Below are 22,912 nucleotides of genomic sequence, written 5' to 3' on the forward strand. Positions count from 1 at the left end.
TAATGTTTTCAGCTTAATACATGACATTTGAGATCATTAAATCATTTCTGCTATCTCAGTGGCATTTGTGGAATTTTTTGAAATGCTGTGGACTGTCTCATATACCATGATCCATGAAAATGTTTGCCCTTTCACCATTGGCAGTGTTAATATAATGCCAAATAAAACATTTTTGAATTTAATGAATTGTTTAACTTGAACAAACAACCCTCCTTCGGTAAAATGTACTCCCCTTACCAGTGTAGTCCTTGCTTCCATTTTGTGTCCTTTATTACAGCAGCATATAACCCGTTCATTGGCATTTATTGGAATATATTAGCATATCTAAAGCTCATTGATGTAAAATATTTCCATAATTGCAACTAATGGCTGATTGGATGTGTTGATCCTCACACTGTTGGCTGGTCCAGAGAAAATTCATATTTCTTGTAAGGCTTTTTTAAAAAACAATGTTTTCAGCTTAATACATGACACTAAAATAGATCTCAATATTATAGTGAGGAAGCTGCTTGGATCACAGGAGTCTCTTTATTGCTACAATAAAAGTGCTCTATAAACACTTAGGCCTAGAAATTCAGTTGCGTTCGCCAGCCGCTAACGCCATAAGAGGGGTAGATTTGCAGCGCTAGGCACTTAGCGCCCGGGCGCAGAACGATCTGCGCCTACGCCCAACTTCAGTTGACATTTAGCGCCGGCGCAAAGTGTTTGCGCCCGCTCAGCTGCGCGCGCAGCTTATGACGTCATTTCGTCGTGCAACGCTGTTTGTGCGCCCCAAACCGGAAATTCAGTGGCGCCCGGCCAATGTGGGCGTGGCGCTGTTAAGAACTGTGAAGTGGAACGCAACAGAGGCCCTGTGGGCCTCGGGGAGCACTAATTAAAGGGCACTTACACTGACCTATAAAGCCCAGCCATTTTGCTGCAATGACTTCAGTGCTTTGGATTTCTGGACAGAGACCAAGGAACAGAGCTTACTGATTTGGGACAACATAGGAGAGGTATTTTTGGCTTCTGGCCAGAGCTTGGAAATTTGAATCATTGTGATTTCACTGTTTGCAAGTTTATTATGGGGGCTGTATGGGGTTCCAACCCTCAGTTCCAGCATTATGTGCGAAGGGCTCACAGACGCTGTGTGAGAGGGCCAGCCATGCCTAGACGCAGAGGGGCCATCAGGCGTCGGCAACGTAGGCCTTACCCACTCAGGGAATACCGGCAGCAGGTGTCCTATCTCACCATGACTGCCGCGCATTGTGTTAAGAGGCTGCGCTTCAGAAGGGAGGTGGCTGCAGAGATCTGCCAGCTGCTTCACAGAGATCTGCGTCCACAGCTGATGTGCAGGACGTCTCTCTCGGTGGAAGTGAAGGTCACGGTGGCTCTGAACTTTTATGCAAGCGGCTCCTTCCAAGCCGCTGCTGGGGACATAGCGAACATCTCCCAGTTCGCCGCGCATCGCTGCATCCGGCAGGTCACCGATGCCCTTTTCGCGAGGAGACACCAATTCATCTCCTTCCCCATGACCCTAGAGAGGCAGGAGCAGCGTGCAGTCGGATTTGGCAGGATCGCGGACTTCCCCATGGTGCAGGGCGCCATTGACTGCACGCATGTGGCTATGCAGGCACCTATCGACAATGCCGAGAATTACCGCAACCGGAAGGGCTACCATTCCCTCAATGTACAGCTGGTGTGTGACCACAGGCAGCGCATCCTAGCTGTCAATGCCCGCTTTCCAGGAAGCAGCCACGATGCATTTATCCTGTGCCAGACTACTGTGGCTGACATGTTCGAGGCACAGCCTCCACCAAGGGGATGGCTTATTGGGGACAAGGGCTACCCTTTGTGTACATGGCTCATGACCCCGCTCCGCGCGCCCAGGACCCCTGCGGAGGAGGCATACAACGAAAGCCATCAAGCCACAAGGAACATCATAGAGCAAACGATTGGCGTCCTCAAGCAACGGTTCCACTGCCTGGATCGCTCCGGCGGATCTCTACAGTATTCGTCGGATAGAGTCTCCCAGTTCGTCATCGTTTGCTGCATGCTGCACAACCTGGCTATCCGCAGGACTCAGGCACTGCCACCTCACGTTGGACCACCACCTCAGGAGGATGAGCAGGAGGACCATGAGGAGGAGGAGGAGGAGGAGGAGGAGTACCAGCCCAGGAGGGAGCCACAAGGTCCAAGGGCCGTCCGCCGGCGGCTTATTGAACGACACTTCTAGGCCCCCTGTCAGGGAATGGCTTGTGGCAATGAACGCACCTGAATGCAGCCGCTCCGCAAGCCCTCAGCCGCTTAACGCAACAACCACTGGAAACATGACACCTGGACAAGCTGAATAAATAAAAAGCTTTATTTAACAAACTCAGGGCCCTTCCCACATGAAACAGAAAAACAGACAAGACCCCCAAAAAACAGTCACAAAAATATCTCACTCCCACAACCTGGGGAGGAATAACAAAACTTGCCCATCCAATTGGCCTTCATCCTCGGCCTTACCAAAATAAGCCCCCCCCACAACACAAACACCCCCATATAAAAAAAAACGTTGCCACCACACTACTGGGTGTGCCGAGAGGGCGAGTCCTTGTGCAGCCTTGTGCGGCCCCTGCCCGACCTGTTGCTCCGCCTCAACCTGGGCCCTGTGGGTGTTGCAAGGCTGGGGGAAGGCTCCTGAGGGGCAGAATGCGTGACGGCAGATGCCCTTGGGGGTCGGCCTAGACGAGGACCGGCCCTGGAGGGGCCGGCTGCTGACTGCTGCAGCTGTGGCTGGGCAGCATCAGTCTCTGCAGCAGCTCGTCGCACCTTGGCTGGGGGAGTTGCAGTGGCGGCTGCAGCAATGGGGGCAAGCTGGCTGATGCCAGGCGCTCGCTGGTCGCCAGAGACACTGGCACTCGGCCGGGCTGGCAGTGCAGCAAGCGCAGCAATCTGGTGGAGGCCAGACCGCTGTGCTGCAGCAGGGCGGCGGGTGCCCTGGTGATGCTTGCGCGACACAGCGAGTGTGGCAGAAGTGAGTGCCTGAACTGCCCTGGTCTGTGCCCGCATCAGATCAGTGAGTGTCTGCACGGCACCACTCATGAACTTGCGACTCGCGTCCTGCGCTGCCGCGAGTTGCTGGACACCCCTGGCCTGTGCTGCCGCGGGTTGTTCGACACCCCTGGCCTGTGCTGCCGCGAGTTGTTCGACACCCCTGGCCTGTGAGTCCCCGAAAGCGGCCACACTATGAGCCAGGGACTCAATGGCCTGAGGCAACTGTCCCACAACCCCCATGAACTCCTTGTGGCGGCGCTCAGAATCCGCGGACATTTCATCTAGGAGGCGCACCTCCTGGGCGAGGACCGTCTCCGGACTGGAGGCCGGACTCTCCCTCTGGGGAGAAGGCCGCCGTTCTGCCCAACCCTTCCCACGTGCCTGGACGCCACTGGGCCCAGGAACTGGCCTCCCCTGCAACACTTGCCCCCTCTGGGGAGAAGGCCGCCATTCTGCCCGACCCTTCCCACGTGCCTGGACGCCACTGGGCCCAGGAACTGGCCTCCCCTGCAACACTTGCCCCCTCTGGGGAGAAGGCCGCCGTTCTGCCCGACCCTTCCCACGTGCCTGGACGCCACTGGGCCCAGGAACTACACCCCCCTGCAGCACTTCCCCCTGGCTCTCCTCCAGGCAAGACGTCTCCCCTCCATTGCCATCCCCTGGCGCGGATGAGGCTTCGCCCGATGTGCAGCCTTCCTGTTGGTCCTCATCGTCCTCCTCTTCCGAGGGACTGGCACTCTCAGCTTCAAGGACCTCCTCCTCACCAGCTGAAAGCAGGAAGGCACAAGAGTAGCTTTAGAGTGAGGACAGGGCGTCAGCGAGGGAGGCATGAGTGGTGGCATTCAGCGCATTGGTCGGACAGTGGCAAAGGATGTAGATCTGATGCGCTAGGGGAATGAGAGAGGTCCAAACGGTCATGTCCTTACCATTGCGTCACAGCACAGGGTCGGCATCTTCAATGGCAACAGGGCCAGTCACCCGGCCACGCATGAGTCGAGCCACGCTCTCCTCCAGCTCACTGAGCTCCTGGAACTGGGCACGGCCTCCCCCGGTGACATTCTGGCTCTTCAAATTCCGGGCCATCTTGGCCTGCAAGAGAAAGGACGGCCTCTAAGTACATTGTGGTGGCCTGTTGTTGTGTGCACTGCCTCCCATGGTGGAATAGCTTGGCCAGTGTGGTGGCCTGTTGTTGTGTGCACTGCCTCCCATGGTGGAATAGCTTGGCCAGCGTGGTGGCCTGTTGTTATGTGCACTGCCTCCCATGGTGGAATAGCTTGGCCAGTTTGGTGGCCTGTTGTTGTGTGCACTGCCTCCCATGGTGGAATAGCTTGGCCAGTGTGGTGGCCTGTTGTTGTGCGCACTGCCTCCCATGGTCGAATAGCTTGGCCAGTGAGTTAAGTGCAGAAAGTGCTATTGAGGATCATGCCAGTGCCATAGCTGCGGGAGGAGGGCTGGCCATTAGGCCTTTGAGGTCCCTTTGCCCATAATGTGAGGTGCACATGCAAGGATGAGGAGGACACTGGAAAGGGTACTCACCTTGACCATCCGAGTGAGGTCGTTGTACTTCTTGCGGCATTGGTCACCAGTCCTGGGGACATCGCTGTTGACTGACACCCTGTGGGCGATTTTCCTCCAGGCTCTCCTGTACTGCCTCCTGGGAGCCTTCTTGCCACTGTCCGGGCACAAGATCTCTTTGTACCTTTCCAACCCCCTAACCAGCACCCTCAAAGCATGCTGGGAGAAGCGCTGCGCTCGTTCACGGGCCTTCTCCATGGCTTCAGGCGCTATTTGGGTCCACCAGCAGTGTTCAGGCCTAGCTGCAGGGCTCCACTATCCAGGGCGTGGCTGCAGACCAAGTCGACCCTTCCCCCTTTAAGAGCTGGCCGGCGTCAGGGTGTCTGCTGTCAATCAAAACATGACCGCACCTGCGCTGCGCCCGGCCTCGGCGTTATCAGTCCGCACCGCCGGCTTAGCGCCTAAAGATAGGAGTGCAACGCCAGTTTCAGCGCTCGCCCAAACTCTTGGCCAAATCTACTGAATTTCGGCGAACTGACCTGCACTTTCCGGCGGGCGCTAACTTTAGCGACCGCCCGACTTTACCGCCCCAAAAGTGGCTATACTGAATTTCTAGGCCTTAAAGTACAACTATAAATTAAAAAAATATTTTATTCAATTTGCTTCTGCTCCCCTTTGCTTGTCCTTCCATTCTCCTTCCTGCCCCATTTATTCTTTCCTGTTTTTATTATTTCAACAGTATTTCTACTTTACTCTATCTAATACAACATAACCTACCTATTTAATAAGTCTTTTCTTGAAATAATAAGTTTAAAAAACATTTTACTTACCAAGGTCATGTATACATATTAGCAGATCCCCTGTGGTGGGTCCCACAGTGAGCCAGACAATGTGCTATTTTATAATTACAGGAATGCTGTATCATGTTGTATAGTTGATCTCCTAGGGATTGTTCATGGACAAAAAAACAATGGCGTAAATTTTGCAAAGTTGTGCTTCCATACAGAGCCTCATTAGACAGGACTGTGGGTCATAGTTAGGTCACTTAAAAGTGTAGGGCCGATTCTGTACTTAGCAAAACTCCATGCCGGGACCAAAGTTTCCAAAAACTGCCCCTTATATCTCTCTTCTAATTGCCTCTCTTATTTTTCCCATTCCAGTTCTTTTTGCAGATCTCTCTTTTTTACTCCCTCTCTCTATGGCTGCCACACAGTTTTCTCTCACAATTTCCGTATCACTCTTTCTCACTGTTTCTGTAATCTCTCCTCCCTCTGACTTCTCATTCCTTTCCACACATCTTGTAGGGGGGCATCTTTTAACTGGTTTAAGGTAATTTACCTGGTCTGCAGCCTTTGCCTGCACTCTGACCAATTCCAATCTTTTACCTGGTTTACGGTAATTCACCTGGTCAGGCAGTCTTTTGCTGCTACACTGTAAACCAATTTCCAAACAGCGGTTTTGAATCGCTACCCCACCTTCCAGTTCTGACTGGAGGGCTTATAATTAATGATATATTAAAAACGGGCAAGTGGTTTTCATGTAAGAAAGTCAACTTTTATTGAACTAAAGAAACTATAATCAAATATTAAACTATACCACACGAACACAGTAATTACAGTAAAATGCTTAAATGGGGGAAGGCAGATGGCAAAAATGAGGGATAAGTGACTACAATGTTGATTAAACAATCTTAGCAATGTCCCCTTAATTACCACCCCCTAACTAGGTTGCCTTGCTGAGGAGTCAGAAAACCTGCTCACCTGTGGTCCAGCGAAGTAAGAGAGCGATAGCTTCTCAGGAGCTATCTTTATACCTTGTGAGCTCCTGCTGTTTTGCTGTCTGCAAAATTTGCGCCCAAAGTTCCAATACACAAGAGAAACGCTGTGATTGGCTGATTCAAAGTGGTTGGCATGGGTTAATGTGTCTGCACTGTGGGTCTGAAATGTTCCCGCCCACATCCGGAGATCACCTGGGCTAAAACAAAAGGGGATCCAACTGCCCTATTGTCTGAGTGATTCAAACCCATCCATACTGATCTGTTCCATAACAAAAGTCCGTTCCATGGCTTCAGTATCTCCATCGTGTGTGAGTGCTTTGAATGAGTTTGAATTTCTGTGTACACAGAGCCGATTGTTCTTACGGTTAGTCTCAAGTGGTTGTAATCCCTTATGTCAATAAACAACATCGATTGCTTAGAAGGGAACCTCCCTTTGATTGGCAGGTCTTACTCACAGCCACTGCTAGATCCTCCCACACAGACATACTCCAAGCTGCTAGCTGCTTTCTTTTGTCTTTTGGCCATGCTTTCTGATGGCCATTTTCAAACCTCTTTGGAATATACACAGTTCGAAACTCAGAGGTACCAATTTTAATAAAATGCAACGTTCAATCTTCAGATAAAATAAGGGAATTTTGCAAACCCCTACAGTCCGCCCTTTTGATACTTCAACTTGCTTGTAGTATCCACTCGAAGAAGTGAGCAAAATTTTTCTGACCCCCGACAAACAACCATCCCCTGTATTTACCTAATAGCTACCTTCCACTGATCCCCCGACCCATCTATTTCCCCTCAAATTTGAGAAAAACCGTGGTATGGTAGGCATCTTACAGATACATAAATTTACAATAAAGGGTCGCATACCCCTACATCACTTGTCACATTATACAATGTAATCAAAATTTACAAACACTTGTTACATTATAACTTATTACAAAATGTTGCAATCTTAGTTACACGATGTAATCAAAATGATCCTAAGCACGGAGAGGGTCCTACGCCTCTGCTCAACTCAGAGTTGTCACAAAATGATCCCAAGCATGGAGAGGACCCTACGCCTCTGCTCAACTTGGGGCTGTAACACAAAATACAAAAAATCTTGAACAACATTCTTAAACAAACCCTGACCATCATGTGCCAATGATGGGCCACAAAATTCGAGTGGGTATTGCTCCTCCCACCGAGGCAGTGAATGTGCCTTCCACCCCCCTTTGATTGTCTTAAACTTTAAAACAGACAGAATGGATTTACAGACCAGCCTGCTCCGCCAGCCCCGAGCCATTCCCTTGTCCCTTGTGGAGGCGGGGTACCCCTCATGTTTAAAATGACCTTGGCACAGACCGAGACCGGGGAGTATGGGACCGTCACTCCCAGTCCCACCCCTCCCGTCTTCCCTTGACTGGCTGCAGAAAATGATGGGTGCCTGTGTGGCAGCTCTCCCTGGCCCCACACTGAAACTTGGATCCCAGATCCGGCCTCCCACTCATCCTTCCCAGCCACACTTACACTAACTTTACCCGTGGGCCCCCGGGTGAGTTCCTCCCTCCCCCGAACACACCCACGCAACTCTTGGGCTTCCCCCTCCCCTTTACAATCTTTCCCGGGCCATCACCACCCACTCCCGGGGAACGCGTCCCAATCTGACAAGGCACCCGCACTTCCCCACCATGACTCCTCAACAGCGAGGTCTCCCGCAAGTGAACTTCGGTCAGGATAGTGCTGGGTTGGGGGCTGTGCCCCACCCAGCTGGGGCCATCTCTTCCATGTAGGAGGAGTAGGCAAGTTCCTCCGGACCCCGTCCGGTTTCTCCCGAAGGTCGCTGCGGGGTTTCCCTCTGGATTCGTCCAGTGGCGAGGTGATCCCCAACATTCTGTATCCATATCTTCATTCGATGCCCAGCTCGGGCTGGGCAAACAGAGCTGCTTCATCTTCCACTCTCCTGCAAAACTTAAAAGGACATGCAGCCAGGTCCCACTGACCTGCTGCCTTAGGTGGAGACATGGTCAGATCCCTTGACCTCAAACCAAAATACAAACATTTGGCACACATGTAAACCTAAACTTACACTTAAACTCAAAACAGTTAATTCTAAACTTACAATTTACACCTTAAAGCAAGCTATATACACACATAGCTATAATACAAATGCAGCCCGTCTCCGGACGGCCAGGCAAATCTCTGGCATGGTCACAGATTGCTGCTGGTTGCAGCAAAACTGGACTGCCTCCTGTCTCTGGTCCCCCACAGCTTATGGCTGTTGATTGGGGACCTCTGTGTTCTGTTTCCTCCCGGGCTCGGGAGATTGCTCTCTGTGGCAGGTACCCTGGTGACCACCTTTTCTTGGGCTTGCGGGCCCGCTGAGACCTTCTGAGGGGCATCTCTGTGGGGGAAGCCTTGGCTGACGGACCCTGTGCCTGGGTTGCAGCCCTAGCTGGCTTGGAACCTTCTCCCCCTGGTGCCAAAAGCCTGCACTGTATAAGGTACCTGGCAGCCTGCTGGTACAAATCTCCCTCTCCCGATCCAAAACCTGGTGTCAGCTCCCTCCCTATGTCTTCTGCAAGAGGGATTGCTATCCCTGCCTCCCCAGGGTCCCACATCATGGGGGGGACCACTCTGTAAGTGGGCTGGGAAACTGGTCTCTTTAAACAGGCCACGGCGCCTGCGCGGATCTCCTCCCCAGAGTCCCGTGGCAGAGGCTGTGAAATCTCTGTCTTTAAACAAGCAGGTGCGCCTGCGTGAGAAAGCTGAGGAAGAGCCGCTGTGGTCCCGCAGGCAACTGCACCTGCGCAAACCTCCTCCCCGGAGTCCCTCAGCAGAGGCTGTGAAGCCTCTGGCTTCAAACAGGCGATTGCGCCTGCGCGGGAAAACTTAGAAAGAGCCGCTGGTGTCCCGCAGGCAACTGTGCCTGCGTGTCCGGTTTCTCTAAAAAGGGTTGGAAGAACCCTGAGTCTTCCAAGCAGGCCGCTGCGCCTGCGCATATAGTTTGGGAAGCGGGGATTTTTAAACGGCCGACTGCGCCTGCGCGCTCGGCCTCAAACTGAGCAAGAGCCGCTGGGGGTTCCGGGTCCGCGACTGTGCCTATGCGAACCCAGTGTTAGGGAACCTCTTCCCTTGGGCGCACGACTGCACCTGCGTGGGGAGACTGAAAAGGATTCGCTGGGGGTACGGGCTGGGGAACCGCGCCTGCACAAACCTGGTCTTGGGAAACTTCTCCCCTTAGGCGCGCGACTGCGCCTGCGTGAACCTGCTGTAGGCAAAACTTTCCCCTCAGGCGCGTGACCGCACCTGCGTGGGAAAACTGAGGAGGATCCGCTGGGGATAAGGGCTGGGGAACCGCGCCTGCGCAAACCTGGTCTTCAGAATACTGAGGGATTCCTGTCTCCATATCAGCGACTGCGCATGCGCGGGCAGTCTCCAAGCGATCTTCTGTTAATGGATTGGCAGCAGCCTGCAGATTTCTAATCTCAGGTTGCTGTTTCTCTGTTTCTGAGCCACCTAACTTTTTTAAATTTGAACTTTGGGCAAAACTAGGGTCCCACTGGGGCGGGGAAGTGTCCCAATTTGTGGGCTGGACAACTTTTCCCTGGGAACAAGCCACAGTGCCTGTCTTTACAGGCGGTGAACTTGGACTTGACTTGTCAGGTTTGTACAATTTGCATTGGTTGGCGTGGAACCACATTGTGCACCGGGGTAGTTTTACAGCATAGACCATGGGGCTGGCCCTATGCACTATACTATAATATCCCATGTAGAGTGGCTCTAAACTTCCCACCCGGGCATAGTTTCTTACCATCACTAGGTCCCCTATCTCCCACTGGTGGCTCCTGCTAGGCTCGAACAGCAGCCGGTTATTCCGATGCTGCTTCCCCATGCTGTCTGCTGCCTGCCCATAAATCTGTTTGAGGTGTTCTAGGAGGTTTCGGGTGAATTTATCCCGGTTTATTTCCTGCAATTATCCTTCGGTGAGGACATGAGTGAGTGTCCACATAACTCTGCCGGTCATGAGCTCATGTGGTGAATGCCTTGTGCTTTTGGACTGACTGGCCCGGATTCCCATGAGGATCAGAGGTAGGGTCTCTGCCCATTTTTGGGGCAACCCCACGACCTCTTTCCTCAATCTTTCTTTAAGGGTACAGTCCATACGCTCCACAATCCCTGAGGACTGCGGGTTGTAGGCGACGTGCCACTTCCCTTGAATACCAAGCAGCCTGAGGGTGTTCTGCATGACTTGGCCAGTAAAGTGGCTTCCCTGGTCAGACTCTACGAACTGGGGCAGTCCCCACCACGAGAACACCTCCTTCACCAAGATCTTTGCAGTCCCCATTGCTGTGGCTGTCCTGCAGGGGAAGGCTTCCACCCACTTGGAAAACACATCCACCAGAACGAGGCAGTACTTATAGCCTCCCTGGGTGGTGGGCAAGGGCCCTATATAGTCAATCTGGATTGACTGCCATGGTCCCTCCACCCTCCTAATGTGTCCCATGGGCACCTTTCTTTTGTGGGGATCGGGATTATTTGCTGCACACACAAGACAGCTAGCACAGAACTCACGGATATCATCCCGGAGTCCTGGCCACCATCCCGCCTGTTCCACCCACTGCCAGGTGGTCTCAGGCCCGGGGTGTCCCGCTCCCGGCACCTCATGGGCCAGCTGAAGGACCTCCCTCCGGTGTTGCTGGGGTACTACACACTGTTCCCCCCTGAACAGCATGCCTTCCCTTATGGAGAGGGGGGCTACGCTGTAGGGGCCCTCTATCCTTTTGCCCTTCACAACTGCGCTCATGACAACTTTCAGGGCTGGGTCCTGTGCCTGGACCATCCTGAGGTCTGGGGCTAACACTACTCCTGATTTTCCCTGTGTCCCATCCCTGCCTGTAACTGCCGCCACTGGCCCGGACTCATATGGGTCCCAGAAAGTACCTGTATGTGCACCCTCCTTGGCCAGCATGTCGGCTTGCTAGTTGCCCTGGCTGCGGGGTTCTGTGGAGGAATGGGCTTTCACCTTATGGATAAAAACCTCGCCTTTCTCCCCCACAGCTGCCAGGATTTTCTCCATCAGGGGCTTTACTGCCAAGGGCTTCCCATCGGCGGAGGTATACCCACGACGGGACCAGATGGCCAGGTGCTCCGTACACGAGTTGCAAGTGAACATACTGTCAGAGCAAATCATATACGTGGTAGGGAAGATGTCGGGGTGTGTAACCACGTACATCACCGCGGACAGTTCAGCCTGCTGGGCACTCATGGTGTCAGGGAGCTTGATTGCCAAGGCAATGTTTGCCATTGGGTCAAAGATCCCACAACCCGTGAGTCGTTTGCCAGCAGATACCATGCTGGAACCATCTACATAGATCTCACGGCCTGAGGGATGTATCCCGGCCCATAAACCTATGTTCACCTCCCATACCCCTTCTATGGAACACCGATGGGCTGTTCCAGGATATATCATATTGGCCGCAAGCTTTGGCTCGCAAAGGCCCTTTACCTTCAGATCCATCTGTGAGAGGAGAAGGGTCCAGCATGCAATGCGGGCACTGCTCACTGTCCCATCTTTAATCCTCCCATCCAAAAGCATCTGAGTGGGTGTGTGGTGTATGAGGAGGGTGATGGGAGAGGTGCCTGTGAAAATTAAAGATCTTTTCACAGCCCAATGTGTGGCCAAAAGGTGCCGTTCACAGTTGGAGTAGCTCCTCTCCACATCCGTGAGGACTCTGGAGGAGTAGACCATGGGTTTCAGCTTGCAGTGCTGCTCTTGGAGCAGCACAGCACTCAGACTATCCCCGCTGGCCGCTACCTCCAAGAAGAACTCCTTTTTCCCATCTATCGCTCCTAGGGTTGGTGCGGTCTGCAGATCTCCCTTTAACTTAACAAATGCCGCCTGGCATCCCTCATCCCAGGACCACTCCACCCCCTTGTGTAGGAGATGGAGCAGAGGGGCCGCTGTGGCTGCATAGTCCTCTATAAAATCCCTGCAGTGCCCCGTCAATCCCAGGAACGACCTCACTCCTCTTACTGAATTGGGAATCGGTAACTCCTGGACTGCTTCCCTCCTTGCCTTATCTATGGCCCTTTCTCCAGCGCGGATGGTCAGACCCAGGAATTTGACCTCCTGCTGGCCGATCTGCACTTTCTTTGGGTTTACCTTGAAACCCCTTTTCCTAAGCAGCTCCAGCAGCTCGGCTAATAGTGGGCCGTGCTCCTCTCCGGAATCAGTGAACAGGAGCAGGTCATCCACGTATTGAACCAACTGTGTGGGCTGGCTGAAATTTTTTAAACTATCCTTCATGCATTGGTGGAAGATGCTGGGGCTGTTGTGAAAACCCTGTGGCACACAGTTCCAGGTATACTGCTGTCCCTTAAAGGTGAAGGCAAACTTATACTGATCCTCCCTCCTTAAAGGGATGGACCAAAACCTGTTAGAAATATCCAGCACCGTGAAAAAGGTTGCGGATGCTGGAATACTTCCTATCAGGTCGGCAACTGCTGCCACCGTGGGTGCACAGGCTGGGATATTGCTGTTAAGCACCCAATAATCCATCGTGGCTCTCCACGTTTTGTCCGGTTTTCTGACCGGCCAAAGCGGAGAGTTAACATGGGTGGCTGTGGTCCTCAACACTCCCTACTGCACCAAAGAGGACATGGCTGCCTCCATGTCGGGTTCTGACTCCTTGGGGAAATTATACTGCTTTTGGGGCCGGGCCATGGGGTCCCCATCCACTCTAACCTCGAACCCTGTGACCCTCCCGCAGTCATGTTTATGCGTGGCAAACGCAGCTAGATTCGCCTGCACGACTGCCTGGAATTACCCCGGGACACCCTCGACCATGAGCTCGAGGTCATAACCCTCTTTAGGCTTCACAGTGCACAGGGTCCCCTTTCCCTCCTTACCTGGGATGACCACTACACCCTCTTCCCTGTCTGTGCTAGCCCCCCAGAGGCAATGGTTGCAAAGATCCATGAGGATCCCATGGCTCACTATGAAGTCGGTCCCTAGCATCCCCTTTCCCTCCTCCTGATACCACGTTGCCAGGATGCACGTCCACTCAGTCTGGAGCATGCCCAGACGGACTGAGAGGGGTCTGGAGTATATCCCTGCCTGCTCCTGACCGGTGAATCCCGATAATATGTAGGGGACCCCATTAGACAGAGGTGAGGTGGTGGGGTTATCCGTATGGATCACAGTGCATGATGCCCCCATATCCAATAGATAAGTCCCCGTTGCCTTCTCTACCTCCATCTGTACGAGCGGTCTCTTCCATTCATCGTATCAGAGATTGCACAGGCGGACAGGCTGCGCGGGCTCCAGTCATTGTGGGGAGGCGGAGGTGGGCGAGGGGGGTGCAGCACCATTGATGGCTGCTACCTTTCCCTGGTCGGTCAGGAGGGACCGCATTACCTCCAGTAGCGACTCAACTGAGATGGGGGAGATCCCTGTCACTACCCTTTGAGTTGGGGCGGGTGTCCCGGCTTTATCATCTCTCCCTTGCTTTTTACAATCCCTGCGCCAGTGGCCCTCCTCCCCGCACTTGTAACAAGTGGCCTTGTTCTGGGAGGGACGGCTCCCCTCCTGGCGCCACTCTTTCTTGTGTTGAGTCCCAGGTTTAACCTCATGGACTTTACCCTTTTGCTGGGGGTCTCACTATTCCTCCCATTCCTAAATGTCACCGTGAGCTGCCGGATTACAGTCTCTTCGGTTACTAGGGGGTCTCGGGAGTCATACCAGGTATCAGCTTTTACCTTCATTTGGGGCAGGCAATTGGACACCAGGCAATGAAGCCATTGGGTCTGCTGCCATTGGGTCAGTCGTGCCCTACCTTGTCCCCCTGCACAGGCACGGTTGTAGACTGGCCACAGCCTGTCTGCAAATGCCTGTGGGGTCTCCCCTTCCTTCTGCAGGGTTTTCCCTACGCGATCGAATGGATTGCCGTCGTTCGCACCCATGGCTTCCAGTATTTCCTCCTTCAGGTCCTCAAAACCCTTCTGCCCGCTCTTGGCCTCATCTGAAAGGGTCTGATAGAGCTTGCTATCTGCAGAGAAAAGCAGCATTTTGGCTTTCTCTTCATCATCACAGCCATTAACACTGGCTGCCTGTTCTACTTGTTGGAAGTGTATTGAGGGGTCTCCCTTTTCAGAGAGCATGGGAATATGGTTCACCATGCCTCTGAGCTGTGGGGTATCATAGGGTACCAGGTAGGTATTTTGAACAGCCCCTGGGTTATCATTGCTCACGGCCGGACCGTACCTCCGTTGTCGGAGGGGGCACACTGGTCCTGGTCCCCGCCTGCCGAGTGGGACCTGCTGGCATTCTCCTACCACCCCATTGTCCACCCCTCCTTGCTGCCAGAGCTCCTCGAGACTCAGAGCTGTGGGCTGCTGTCTTGGGATCTCTAATTCCCTAGCCAGGCTTTCCCTGGGTGTTGCCTGTGGGATGGTTCTACTTGGGCTGTCAGTAAAATCCGGCTGACCTGCCTTCAGGCTGCTCACACAAATCGTCCCCTTTGCTGCTTTTAAAGCCATGTTAAGGCTTTCTATCTCGGCCCTACAGGGGCCATGATCTGCTTCACTAAATGTTTGGACGCAGGCCAGCTTATAAGCTGTCTTTACTTCCCTAACCCTTACCTCCTGCTCTGTAACCTCTGAGATGAGGCGGACATTCTCTTCCCGCATTCTCATCTCGCTATCTCTGGCCTCAGTGACTTCCTGCACAAGGCGCTCTATCTCTGCCTGGCATTTTTCAAGCTGGGACTCCCGATTCTCGGCCTCTTTAACCTGGCCACCTATACTATAATAGGCCAGCTTACACACTGCCACTACCTTCTGCAGGACTGCCCACAGGCTAAAAACAAAAAATGCAATAACTGATGCTTTCTCCAGATCCAGACCACTTATCAAATCAAAAACTGCCCCCAGTCCTGCTGCGGTCACCATTTTGTAGGGGGGCATCTTTTAACTGGTTTAAGGTAATTTACCTGGTCTGCAGCCTTTGCCTGCACTCTGACCAATTCCAATCTTTTACCTGGTTTACGGTAATTCACCTGGTCAGGCAGTCTTTTGCTGCTACACTGTAAGCCAATTTCCAAACAGCAGTTTCGAATTGCTACCCCACCTTCCAGTTCTGACTGGAGGGCTTATAATTAATGATATATTAAAAACGGACAAGTGGTTTTTGATGTGAGAAAGTCAACTTTTATTAAACTAAAGAAACTATAATCAAATATTAAACTATACCACACGAACACAGTAATTACAGTAAAATGCTTAAATGGGGGAAGGCAGATGGCAAAAATGAGGGATAAGTGACCACAATGTTGATTAAACAATCTTAGCAATATCCCCTTAATTACCACCCCCTAACTAGGTTGCCTTGCTGAGGAGTCAGAAAACCTGCTCACCTGTGGTCCAGCGAAGTAAGAGAGAGATAGCTTCTCAGGAGCTATCTTTATACCTTGTGAGCTCCTGCTGTTTTTCTGTCTGCAAAATTTGCGCCCAAAGTTCCAATACACAAGAGAAACGCTGTGATTGGCTGATTCAAAGTGGTTGGCATGGGTTAATATGTATGCACTGTGGGGCCGAAATGTTCCTGCCCACATCCAGAGCTCACCTGGGCTAAAACAAAAGGGAATCCAACTGCCCTATTGTCTGAGTGATTCAAACCCATCCATATTGATCTGTTCCATAACAAAAGTCTGTTCCATGACTTCAGTATCTCCATTGTGTGTGAGTGCTTTGAATGAGTTTGAATTTCTGTGTACACAGAGCTGATTGTTCTTGCGGTTAGTCTCAAGTGGTTGTAATCCCTTATGTCAATAAACAACATCGATTGCTTAGAAGGGAACCTCCCTTTGATTGGCAGGTCTTACTCACAGCCACTGCTAGATCCTCCCCCACAGACATACTCCAAGCTGCTAGCTGCTTTCTTTTGTCTTTTGGCCATGCTTTCTGATGGCCATTTTCAAACCTCTTTGGAATAAATACAGTTCAAAACTCAGAGGTACCAATTTTAATAAAATGCAATATTCAATCTTCAGGGAAAATAGGGGAATATTGCGAACCCCTACAATCAAGAGGTAGTAACTAAATACATCAGTAAAGGAACATGTGTTCAGTAAAGGAATATATGTTCCTTACTGATTTGTTAATATCTATCTCTTACCATTTTAAAGACATGAGCTATGCAGGAAGATAGGAAGCAACATACACTGAAAGAGGCTTTTGGACTGATGCTGCAACATGGGTGGCTGAGAGGGAAGCTGGAGCTAAGGATCAAGCCAGGTGTGATTGGGGCTGTAGCCAACAAAAAGCAAGGGGGAAAAATTTGTCTCCTTAGCGCCTCCCATTAGCGTCAGCAGATGGCAGTAATGGGGCACCAGCATAGTATCGGCGGGGCAAGGTGAATCCAGCACCACATGCCAAATCCCGCACCCCCTGTAGCACCACCAGTAAGAGTTATTAGCGGCAACATCAACATCAGGTGGACCGTGACGTCAGTGAGTGTGCAACCTACTTTACCGCCTGGAGTAAACACCGACAGCGAAAGCTGGCGTGAAGCAACAAGAAGCCGGCTCCAGGGACGTTATTTAAAGGGATCATCAGTAATGACTCGCAGCTGTCAGGTTAGTGCAGTTTCATTGGTTTCTTGTCAGTTTCACGTACTCCAACAGTTTCATTCAGTAATTTCAAGCTTCTTTTGTATCAGGAGCGCTGTGGCAACTAAAAAGTAGCTACATTTATTGTTAAAAAAAATCAAACTGCTGCACTTGGTAATATTAATGGGAGCTGTACTGGCATGCCACCTCACCCTCCAGGATCTACGGCAGAGGGAGCGTAGACAGCGAGAATGATGGGAAATTGTGTGCAGATGGGAGGAGGAGGGACATCAGGGCTCTCACCAGGAGGCCTTACCTTCTGAGGGAATTCTGAAAGCACTTCTCCTGCTTTCAATGAAGCAATGAGCAGTGTATTAGACGGCACTGCCTCACCAATGATATGGTCATGGAATTCTGTCACCTCCTCCAAACAGACCTCCAGTCTCACACCTGGATGACTCCTTTGCTCACCACATCAGCATCCTGTAAGGGGTTTTCCTTGAGCGATTTCCCTGAGGTTTCTCTCTCTAGAGGACTCTCTCTCTTGCACAGTAAAACCTGGAGTGGTTTGAACCACTCGCCCCTTAGATTCTATAATCTGGTATTAGGGGCAGGAACTACAATGTAGAGAAAACTCTTGTAGACCAAGTTTGATGAAACAAAATGAAATTTTATTGCATAAGGAAAATGGGAGTACATGGGAGGGAAAAACACACAAACAAATCATAATGACACAGTACTAACTAAGGCAAATACAGGCATCTTATACTCTACAAAGATCATCATGAATTAAGGAAACACACGGAACATCGAGGGACAACAACTCATGTTAATTGTACCCTTAAATCCACCCCCTTATTAAACCTATCTAGATCTGATTGTGAAGGGCCAGAAACATGCTCACCAAACCCACTAGGAAGTGCAAGGTTTTGAAATCGAGTCTGTGTTTGGTCCTTTCAGGTGTTTTGTCTCCACGTGGATCGTGGAGCCCCAGCGAGCTGCGCCACACCTCTCTCCTGAGGTGGGGGTCAGGGGTGGCTGGACACCGGCGGGCCTAGATGCCGGCGGGGTCGAGGATCGTCGGCTCGACCCTGGTCAGAGGAGCCTTGGGCTGGTTCCCATCACTTCTTCAGTTTCCTTTTCTCTCTTCTCCCGAGCCAGGGTGGCTGGAAGGTTTTTCACTTGGGGTTTTTATTTTTTTGTCTCTTCTCCCAAGTTGGGTCGATGGCCTATCATTCTGGCATCAGCCCGGGGATGGTCAATGATCTCCCGATGTGTTTCCCTGGGGCGGGACGTCGGCTTCGAGACAGCCTTCTCGATGTTGGCTTGGTTCTTCTTCCTTCTCCAAGTGCCTGCTTCTTCTTCTGAGTGTCCGAATTCAAAACTGCCCTCAAGCTGCCACTGTCTCCAAGCTTTGTCTGTGTTCCAGCTTTTTCCAACTGCCGAAAAGTCTTCCAGATATACCTTTCTCCCAAAAACTTCCGTCTCCCACCCAAAATCAGGTTAGTCTTTGTTTTACTTTTGGCGGGCTGGGAGCACAGCGGGGTAGTTATTATATTTTAAAATGTCTGAAACAGCCGGTAAAGGCCCATCTCTGGTCTGGAATTACCTTCATTGTTTTTAATGTCCTGCTGATCTCATTATCTAGTCCTGGGTGCTGTTCTCATGAATATGAAATTGTCCCCTTTTGTCTGGGTCAACATTTAGATGGCCTCTGTCTCCAGGCCGATCTTGACTGGATCTGCATCTAATCCATATGTATACGTGTGGGTCTGGTTTAGTTCTCAGAAACGGCTTCCAGAACTTGCTGTAGGTTGAATCCACAAAGCTGCCTGAGGTTGCGCAGGAACCATTTTAAAGTGTCCCAATAAGCTGGTCACATGGTATGGTGGCCATTTTGCATGCCCCTTTTTCTGGGCTTCTTTTAAAACAGTCTTTAAAATCATGGCCTCTTCTGCCATTTGATCCTTATTAATATAAAGTCCAATTTTGCAAATCCTACACTCCCCCTTGATGATACTGTAACTTGCTTGAAGTATCATGATTCAGGTTGAACAAAATTTTCTGACTTTCCACAATCTAACCATTCCCAATATTTACCTAGCTATGACCCCACGACACAAGCATTTCCCATTTCAGAAAAGTCTAGTGTACATTAAGCATCTATAGATGGCAATACCTTGGAGTTAAAAATCTAACAACTTACTTTCAGGCGTGGAGGGGGTCCTTATACCCCTACATCACCTAGTGCATACACATTTCTTTCTAATAATAATATCACATCTAATTCAACTTCAATCATAAAATAAAATACACACACGAAAAATTCAAAATGCACATGAATACATATCAAAAGTAATACAGAGGAGGGAGGGAAAATTTTATCTTTATACAAAACAGCAAAAATCTAAACGGGTGTCTCTTCTTCTACCCGCACATAATGCTCCCTCCATTCCCCTCTATTCTCGTACCTTTCCGAATGTTTGACCTTTTTACAGTGCACTAACAGCAAATCAACTACAATGATAACCTGGCACACTACAAGAATGTGGGAGGCTATCCTAATCCAGGAAGGGACTTCTATATTAGTGAACAGGTCCCACCACAGTGGGGTCACTATATCCAATATGTCTGTCCCTATCTCTAAAGTCTTCCGCTCCAGTGTGTAGAAGTGTTTTTGTGAAACAACAACGGCTTTTAATATCTTTGTGAGGTGTTCAGGGAGAGGGGGAATGATATATCCAAAATGTGCAATGAATCGCTACAGATCGGTGAAATTCTCTTTCACAGTGATGTGAACAGTGGAAGGTTCAGAAATGGGGACAATTCGCTCTTGGGCCACTTGAACTCTTGCCCTGGGCTTGAAACAGAAGCTGCTGTCACTAACCGGACACCAACCGTGCTGTCCATGCTGGTAGTGGGGCGCTGCAGTGGTGACACAGTATGTCCCACCTCCTATATATGCCACCTGCGGGGGCACATGGCCTTGTGCCATTGCCTCCATGGTGCAATTTATAGGCTTTGCGCCAGCAGTTCTGAACCCGCACTGTGGTTTTGAATGGGCATTCAAGTGCTGGGGACACAGAATGATGTGTGCTCCCCGGCGACGGCACCCCGAGAGGTCGGTACCCGTCATTGCATGCTCCCATCGAATGATGTAAGGTGGGACCCCCGTGTAGCAAATGTGCGCACCCCGCTGAATGACTCCAATGTTCTCCACCCTGTATACCGGGGCGGGTTTCGCTGTCTTTCCCATCACCGGCATTCTTACCACTATACCCATAATGGTGTGATTAGACTGTCCACAGTCCACTGGGACTGGGTAGGCCTCTGAAGCTAGTCTGAGCTGGCACGGACTCAATGCATTCTCAAAAGGGTGGAGGGCTGCGAGGTGCTTGTTGCTGATCCAGCAGGGGACTAAACCTTGTTTTAAATCCTCCAGATTACTGCGGCCCTCGCCCAGTAACCACGCCCTGTATAGCACACAAGCTTCGTTCTGCGCAGCCTGATCAGACGCATTCCGATCCTCCCTAATGAGGGCATTTACTGTTCTGGCGTGTTTCTCCAGCTCAGCTATTATCTCTTTTAAGTGTAGTGTCATGGTCTGGTCCTCATGTAACTCAGAACCCACTACCTTATTCTCGTCAGTCAGTATCTTTCTCAGCTGTGTTTTTAAACCATTGATTTGGGTTTGCAGCTCCACGTCATCCAGTGTGTTGATGACGGAAGTTCCTGTATTAAAAGCTGTGATAATATCATTTACTGCACCACTTCTTTGCCTCCCTATTTTGTCCAAGACCTCATGTGGTGTGGTGTACAATTCGGCTCTGTCGACATCGGCAAACTCGAAATTGTTACGTCCGTGTATAATAAGAAACAGACTGTGGAGAACAGTACAACAGGTGTTTACTCAACGTGGCTCAAACTGCAACTGAACTGTACAGATCAGTACTCAGTGTTATATACCGGTGTGGTCACTGCCAGTATACAGTATAAATGAGCTGTAAGAAGTAGTACCCCCTTAAAGGTACATACATTACAATTCCTCCCCTTTTAGATTAACAGTACCATAACACTCATTTAACAATTAAAATATCAAACTAATTACAATTAACACTTTTAACATGCAACATTAGCTGAAAATAGTCGATTTATAAATTCAGTCTTTGGGGAGGCTTCCTGATCCTTTCTGGATAGCGCCTTTCCCGAGTGTCTTGCTCTTGGTGCGGAGGCGATTCTGGCCCCCTGTCGTCGGTTGGTTCATCAGCTTCCGATGCTACTGTTTTTGGGGTAGATGCTACCTGTACGTCAGGTTCATCACCAGGTACATATGGGCGAGGCATGGGGCTGACTTGTTCCTGTGACTCTAGGATCTGGTCAGCATGGTGTCTCACGATGCTCTCGCCAACGTCCACTGTGTACATTAGTGGGCCCTGTCGTGTGCATTTCGTTCCTGGCTGCCATTTTTCTGTTCGGTAGTCGCGGGCCAAGACTGGTTGCCCTACATTGAAGCTCCTTGTTGGCTTCTCATGGATGTGCTGGAATTGCTTACTCTCAACATCTGTTCCTACATTTGGTCTGAGCAAATCCAGGCGAGATCGTAACCTTCGGTTAAAGAACACCATGGCTGGGGCCTGGTTGGTGATTGTATGTGTCGCATTCCAGTAGGCGAAAAGGAAATTGTCCACCTTGTGCTGCAGCGCAATGTTTTCATTGCACATAACCTTTATTGCCTTCTTAAAGGTTTGTACGAACCTCTCAGCCAATCCATTTGTGGCTGGATGATACGGGGCGGACGTGTAATGCCTTACCCCATTCTTTTTCAAGAACCTCCGGAACTCTTCGGACACAAACTGTGGTCCGCTGTCGGAGCAAATCTGTTCTGGCAAGCCATTCCTGGCAAAAATGGTCCGTAGGACTGCAATAGTTTTCTCCGTGGTGATGGTGGACATTTTGATGACATCAGGCCATTTCGAGTGCGCATCCACGGCTATTAAAAACATTGAGTCCATGAATGGACCAGCAAAATCAATATGCACCCGTTGCCATGGAGATGAGGGCCACTCCCATGGGTGTAGAGGGGCCTGTGATGGTGCATTTTGGACATTCTGGCATCCTGAGCAGCTCTTGGTCAGGTCCTCGATTTGTTTATCGATTCCCGGCAACCACACATAAGCCCTGGCTAGGCTTTTCATTTTTACCCCTCCCAGATGACCCTCATGAAGCTCATTGAGCACTCTATCCCTTAACTTGGGCGGAATTACCACTCGGGATCCACACATCAAGCTCCCCCGGCACACTGACAGCTGTTCTCTCCTTGTCGAGAATGCTGGCAACAGTGAGTCGCCATGTGCTGGCCATCCCTTCACCGTCAAATCATATACCCGAGACAGTGTCGGGTCATTTCGGGTTTCCTTTTCGATACAAGCGTTAGTTACCGGTAGGTATTCAACTATAGTCGAATGGAATATTTCGACAGGATCCACTGCTGGTGCTTCCTCCACAGTAGGCAGTGGCAGGCGTGATAGCCCATCAGCATTTCCATGCTGTTTCGTGCCTTTATATTCAATCTCATAGTGGTGCGCCCCTAGAAAAAGTGACCATCTTTGTAGTCGTTGCGCAGTCATCACCGAAACGCCCTTCTTCGGATTAAAAATGGAGACAAGAGGCTGGTGATCAGCCAGCAAGGTGAATTTCTGCCGATAGTGATTGAACTTTTTCACTCCCCACTCTAGGCTGAGTGCCTCCCTGTCAATATGGGCGTAGTTACGCTCGGCTGAGGTTAGTGATCGTGACGCAAAGGCTATTGGCCTCTCTGAGCCGTCCGAGAATTTGTGCGACAGCACCGCTCCAATGCCGTAGGGTGACGTATCACATGCCAACCGAATTCGTAATGCCGGGTTGTAATGGGCCAATACCTCTTTCGATGTGATTAGTGTTTTGCTCTTCTGGAAAGCTCGTCTACATTCGTCATTCCACTTCCATGGCACCCCAGTTTGCAGTAGGGTGTTCA

Source organism: Somniosus microcephalus, chromosome 8 (assembly GCF_052327205.1).
Source record: "Somniosus microcephalus isolate GS21.2 chromosome 8, FLI_Smic_1.0, whole genome shotgun sequence".
Taxonomy (NCBI): Eukaryota; Metazoa; Chordata; class Chondrichthyes; order Squaliformes; family Somniosidae; genus Somniosus; species Somniosus microcephalus.